Raw genomic sequence first — 7,612 nt, forward strand, 5'->3', positions numbered from 1 at the left:
TCAAATGCTCTGGTCAAACTCTCTTTACATAATATGAATTTTTACAATAAGCTCTCTTACAAAGATTACAAAAGACATCACCCTATTTATAGGGTCAAAAGCATAGTCAAAGTCAAACCTGTCTAAGAAAAGTCAAACATGATGACTTTTACAATTATAGACAATATTTAACTTTCAAGACGAATACAATTTAATACTGATTTTCAGTCCTAACAAAAAGGGTGAAGGTTGTAGTTGGCAAAAGGGGTATTCGAAGCAAAAATATATCAGATTTTCGTGGCCCTAGAAGTTTGGTTCCAAAAGGTATACAATCCCTTAAAATAGGGAAAATAAAATCTGTTGAAAATTTGCTTTTAGAAAAAGTTGTGAATAATGCTCACGGCCGCGTGCCTAAAAGGTTTACACCTGCGAACAACTCCTCTTCCTAAAAAATGCATGTCTTGCGCGACAAAGAAGAAAAAAGTTAGCCTCTGCTTACATGCTCAAAATCAATAGACTATCCAAAGATCATAGGATACCGAGGCACCATCTAACATATGTATATAGAGCTGTAAACGAAACGATCGTTTGGTTGATATATTGTATTTAACAAATGTACGAATATGAACAACAATTGAAATAAGGAACGCGTGATATGTATGCCTTTTGGGAATTGGAAACGAAACATCATCTTGCTTGAAATACAGAGCTAATCGAGTAGAGATCACCATGGTACCAATCATGTTGAATCCTTTCAACACCTTCTCAATTTATCCTCTTTTACTTAAAAGTGTTCGCCTTTTGTTCTATAATGATATGCATTTCTCGAGTCTTCTGTGCATGCGCCAGATCATTCTTCTCAATCTTTTTCATTTAATTATTTTGTAACAACTTGGATTTCTTCTTTGCTATTGGCCGCAATAAGCATGTCATCGACATAAAATAGAAGGTACACCATTGAGTGATCTTTATCTCTCCTTGCGTAGACGCAATTGTCATATAAACAACGGGAAAAACCATGTGACATCATAAAAGAATCAAATTTCTTATACCTTGTCTTGGTGATTGCTTTAGGCCATATACTGACTTCTTCAAGTGACACATCATGTCTTATTTTCCAATGGTGACATACCCCTAGGGCTGGTCAATAAAGACGTCTTTCTTCCATCTCTCCATGCAAAAACGCTATTTTGACATCTAGTTATTCATGCTCCAAATCTTCCAAAGCAACAATGCTTAACAAGGCCAAAATAAAAGTACGCTTGACAATTGAGATAAAATGTCTGTGAAATCTATACCCATAATTTGACTAAATCCCTAAAGTACAAGTCTTGTCTTGAAACGAGAGTCTTCAAGATCCAATATCCCATCCTTTTCATACACTCATTTACAATGAACAAGTTTCTTTCCAAGCAAAGAGGAATGAGCTTCCAAAGTACGATTTCAATGTAGAGACTCTATCTCGTCATTCATAGCCACAATCCATTCCTCCAAATCCAGAGAAATAATAGCCTCATCATAAGTAGAAGGTTCCTTAACCGAATCAATCTCTGAGGTAACAATAAAAGCATACGCCATAAAATCCATTTTCGTATATCTTCTAGGAGGCACAGTAACTCTTCGACCTCTAGCAATGCATTATGGTGGTTTCGATGATGGTGAATTAGATTCAAAATCACCTCCATTGTCACCATAAGAAATTGAGATTGACGGTTGATTGGAAACTAGTGGATGAGATGGAATAGATGCACCAACGATGCAATTGGAATCTCTACATCCACCCGAGATCTCCTAATTTTCTTTCTTTTGAAATATCCTTCTCTTTCCAAATATTATCGAATGGCTTGTCGAGCATTGATTCTTCATCAAATGTTACGTCTCTAATCATAGTCTTTCGGGTCTCCGGACACCATAAACCAACACCTTTAACTCCGTAATTAATTGTATTACTTCATGTTCTATGGTATCTATTTCAATTGATTTTGTGACACCCAAAATGGGGTAAATATGAAAGAAAATGTCAAATTGGGGGTGAAAATTGTAAAGTTGGACAAAGTATTGAAATCAAGGGGTCGAATGTCATTTTCTGAAAGTTCAAAGCAATGTCAGACATCAACGGGTCTAAACCAGAGGGACCTGTTTTATAAATTTATCAGATCTACAACTGTTCAGATTTGAAAACGACGGGTGAACTTGGAAGGCTTCTATTGGCTCGTTTAATTAACGCAAAAGTAAAAAATTTACAGGTTCAATTAGATGAGACTCCCCTCTACATTTTTTACTTAAGAAGATCGAGTTTTCGCTGAGAATCGAGAGGGAAATAGGAGCTCAAAAGTCCCTATCCGAAATCTCCGTTTATTGATGATTTGAGGTAAAATACCCAACCAAATGTGGATTTCTTTATATGGTTAGCTTCTGCTTTAAGTCCTCTATCGAACCTTAGTATTCTTATAGCTCAGATTTTAGTTTTAAAGGTCCGATTTTGAGTTTTCCTATTGATTTTCGAGTGGGCTTAGAACTTAAAGTTTAAATGAGAAAATGTGATCCAATGTTTGATAATTTTTGTTGATTCTTTGTTAAAATACATGTCTATCCAATCTTGACTTATCCTAGCATATTACTAACTTAACTTTGAAATGTCCTTGATTTGTTAATCTTTGAACAGATTTGGGTAGATTTGTCATTTGCTTAAAGTTGTAGTTGTCTGTCAATATGAAGGACCGCGCCTCACTATATTTGAAACATAAAGGGTAGCGGAGCTCTTATCTTATATCTTCAGGGACCAATTCTGCCAATTGATCTTTCATATATAAAAGGGAGTGGAGCCGGATACATCTCACACTTTTTCATAATTTCTCTCTACATCTACAAAGCGTATACAAGAAGCTCTCTTCCTCTCTCTCTCTCTCTCTCATCTGTTCTTAGTAATCGACCTTCGATTCTAAAAGTTCTTCATCTGAGTTAGTGTTTCTTGTTTTCATATTTTAGATTTAATATTGTTAGATGTTTAGATCTTGCTTATTGTAATCTGGTTAAGTAATTCTTGTTATGATTGTGTACTTTCTGTTTTGTTTCAATAATAAAATCGTTTAGCAATATGAAAATTAACATGGTATCAGAGCCTAAGGCTCGTTTATGTGTTTGTTTATTTTTTTCAATAAATGATTGTTCCTTTTTTTCTGACGCCTGGTGCTTCTATGCACTCGCATCTTCAAATCTTATTCATGTTTTTAGTTCTTGACTCTTCATCTTCTAGTTAAGTTTTGTCTTGTACATGACCGATTGGGTGAGTACCGTCCTTTGTGAGGTTCCTCTCGTGATACCTTGATCACTGTATGTTTAAGAATCAGATATGTTATTGTAAATGTTCACAATATCTGTTCTTAACTCTTCATCTTCTTGTTACAATTGTTTGTAGATGATCGATTGGGTGAGTACCATCCTTTGTGTGGTCCCCTCTCGTGATACCTTGATAAATCTGTGTTTAAGAATCATATATATTATATGCATATTCAGGATATCTGTTCTTAAATTTGTATCTTCTTGATTAGATCTACTTGTAGATGACCGATTGGGTGAGTACCGTCCTTCGTGTGGTCCCCTCTCGTGATACCTTGATCACTGTGTGTTTAAGAATCAGATATGTTACTGTAATGTTCATGATATCTGTTCTTAACTCCTTTTTTTCTTGTTAGATCTGTTTGTAGATGACCGATTGGGTGTGTGCCATCCATTGTGTGGTCCCCTCTCGTGATACTGTCGTTCCCTTATTGTTTAAGGATTTGTATCCTACCTCTATATCTTGTTACACCGCATATACATTCTGCATTTTTTCGATCTGTGTCCTACCTCCAGATCTCGTTACATTGCATGTACATATTGCTTTTTTTCGATTTGTGTCCTATTTTTCCAGATCTACTATGCTTACGTTCATATTTTGGATCTGTGTCCTGCTTTTCCAGATCTACTATGTGTTACATTAGATTTGTGTCTTTTCATTCCAGATCTGTTATCTGCATACATACTTGCATTTATATACGCATTTATCCTCTGTATATGTGTACATTGTTGTGTATTCTATTAAATCCTCTTTGTCCGTACTGTTCATGATCAAGTTGAGTTCTGTTTGTCAAGATCTGTATGTTTTCAAATCTGGCTTTTGTGTTACTCTAACTCTTTTTATCTGTTCAGGTACATCCTAGAGTATCTCTCTAATAAATTGCCTTCTTACTCTTATTATAAAATTGCTCTTTCCTTTCTAGTGACTGGTTATCTTGTATTGTTTTATCCTTTAATTCTGTTAAAGGATCCTGTGGTAAGAGTGCTTCTGTTTGTTTGTATTTCTGTTTGCTTATAATAAGTCTGTTCTTCTTGTGTGTGCCTTGTGTGCCCTTGTTCTTTTTGTGAGAGAAATTGTCTTGTTGGCTTGACCTAGCACAATAAAGTGTTTTAGAAATCCTGCCTTTAAGCATTTCAGTTTCTGTTTTTGTGTGTGTGTTTCTCTTTGCTTATGGAATCTCCCCTTGTTATTGCTAGCTCGTCAAGTCCAATGGAGTCCAAAGTCACAAAATTAAGACTTTGGAGACCCACTGTACTTGCATCCTAGCGATACTAGTGGATGTTCTATCTTATCTTTTAAACTTAGCGGAACTGATAACTATCATGTGTGGTTGTGTGCTATGATCTTAGCCTTAGAGACTAAGAATAAAATAGGCTTTATTGATGGCTCGCGTACCCGTCCCATTGATGACCCCGCTCTTGAAAAACAGTGGGATAGGTGTAATTCGGTTGTCCTCTCATGGATTTTAAGTTCCATGACGGAGGACTTATTTCTTGGACATGTGTTTTCAAAATTGTCCTCCCAAGTGTGGGAGGAATTAAAAGAAACTTACGACAAGGTCGATAGGTCGGTAACTTTTAATCTATACCAAAAAATAAACTCTCTAAATCAAAATAATATGACTGTCTTAGAATAATACCTTAAGTTGAATTCTTTTTGGAAGCAATTCGATGCCCTAGTGAAACTTCCATCCTGTACTTGCAATGTTTCGCACGATTTTTTCCAACACACTCAACTCATTAAACTAATTCAATTTCTTATGGGTTTTGATGATGTTTATCAGCCAATTAGAAGCAACATTTTAACTAGAGATCCTCTTCCTTCCGTTAAAACCGCCTTTTCTCTTGTGTCTAGGGAGGAATCTCATAGGAGTTCTAATTCTAGTCAAAATCGTATTAAAACTCAGAATTCTGCTTTTTTAAGCAAATGTTTTGAAAATAAAAGGAAACCAGGAAAGGGTCCAAACAATCTTCTTTGTAAACACTGTGGTATTTCTGGGCATACAATTGAGCGCTGTTAAAAAATCATAGGTTTTCCAAAAGACTTTCAAAATCGTCCCAGACCACAATCTCAATTTCAAAATTCTAAGCCACAAAGTCAAAATTTCAGACCTTCTGCTGGAAATGTCTCTATCTCTGACTCTGTTCCTTCAAAATCATCCTTTACCTTTTCTAAAGAACATGTAGCTAAGATCCTAAACTTAATCAGTCCTAAAACCACCTCTGAAGGAGCTTCTGCCAATATGGCAGGTATGTATTAAAATTCCCATTCTGGATGGATAATTGATTCGGGAGCCAATCAACACATGACATCTAGTCCCTCAAATTTAGAAAATATTGTTGATGTCACAGACTTAAATCTTAGTGTTACTCATCCTAACGGTACCAAAACTAAGATAAACAAAATTGGTAACCTAAAGTCGTCCAAAAATGTGACCCTTTTTGATGTTCTTGTGGTTCCCGAGTTTAATGTAAATCTTTTGTCCGTTCATAAGCTCACCAGAGATAATAAAGTATGTGTAAAATTTGATGAAACAAAATGCTATGTTCAGGATTATCTGCAGAAGAACATTGTGGGGATTGGTAATCAGAACGGAGGGCTATATTTTTTTGATAACAATAATGTTTCTTTCGCTTCTAGTGGTTGTGGTATGTTATGTTTTGTCTCATCTCAATTATGGCATAGTAGACTTGGTCACCCTGCTGATCAAGTCTTGCATGTTTTAAAAGACAATTTAATCATTGGAAATGAAAATATTGGTCCTTGTGAATATGCCATAAGGCAAAACAAATCCGTGAAAAATTTGGCACTAGTATTCACAAGTCTGAAAGTCTAGGTGAACTTGTTCACCTAGACGTATGGGGTCCTTACCACGTCCAAAGCAGAGAAGGGTATAAATATTTCTTAACTATGGTTGATGATTTTACCCGCGCTGTGTGGGTTTATCTTTTAAAAGGAAAACATGAGGTTTTTGATCATATTGAGAGTTTGTGTAATCTGTTGCTTATTCAATTTGGAAAAAATGTTAAGGTTTTTAGAAGTGACAATGGGTCTGAGTTCACTAACCAAAGGTTGTGTGAATTCTTTGAGTCAAAAGGCATTGTTCATCAGACTTCTTGTGTCTATACACCCCAACAAAATGGGGTGGTTGAACGAAAGCATAGACATCTCCTTAATGTTGCCAGGGCTCTCATGTTTCAAGCTGGAGTGCCTCTTAACATGTGGAATGAATGTGTCTTAACTGCTATTTATCTGATAAATCACACTCCCACTTCCCTTTTAAATGGTAAGAGCCCTTACGAGCTTATCTATGGTTTTCAGCCAGTTCTAACTCATTTACGTAACTTTGGATGTCTCTATTTTGTTCTTATACCTAATGTGTCTGACAAATTTTCTCCCAAATCTGAGAAGTGCATTATGTTGGGATAAGCTAATTCAAAAAAGGGTTATAGGCTGTATAGCCTAGAAACCAAGAGAATCATTTTTTCTAGAGACACAAAATTTTATGAAAATATCTTTCCGTTCAAAATGGGTAATGAGGAAATTAGTCTGACTGAAAATGAAAATGTTAATAATTTGAATTTCTTTGATACTATTTCTGGTTCATTTAATGAGTTTGATGTCGTGGGACCCGATGATGAGAATAGTAGACCTTTTACTGATGACCTTGATGGTCATGACAATTCTAGTAACAGTAACCAAAGAGGAATAGGTAGCCTATCTAGGGACAATGATAGTCAGCCGCTAGGCAGCTCTAATGATCAGGATATACAAAGTCTTCCTCAAGAGGATAGTCTTGGTAGAGTTACCAGTTGGCAGCCTTTAGGTAACCCTAGACTGGTTGCCAGTCCTCCGAGTGATGCTGTAGTATCAAATACTGATGATAATCCAGGTCTTATCTCTGAGGGAAATATTCCCCAAACTCAATCTCTTAGAAGATTCTCTAGAGCTAGTAACTTCCCTCAGAAATTTGATGACTTTGTCATCGAGGGAAAGGTCAAGTATGGTATAGAAAGGGTTGTTAATTATTCTGTCTTTCTTCGGATAATTTCTGTTTTGTGTCAAATTTAAATAAATATGTTGATCCCAAATCTTTTAAAGATGCTTGCTGTGATCAAAATTGGTTAAATGCTATGAGTGAAGAGATGGAGGCTTTGCATAGAAATGGGACTTGGTATGTAACTGATTTACCTAGTACTAGAAAAGCTATAGGCTGTAAATGGGTCTATAAAATCAAATATAAGTCCAATGGTGAAATTGAAAGATATAAAGCTAGATTAGTAGCTAAGGGAT

This window comes from Cynara cardunculus (assembly GCF_001531365.2).
Source record: "Cynara cardunculus var. scolymus isolate 2C chromosome LG 17, CcrdV1, whole genome shotgun sequence".
NCBI lineage: Eukaryota > Viridiplantae > Streptophyta > Magnoliopsida > Asterales > Asteraceae > Cynara > Cynara cardunculus.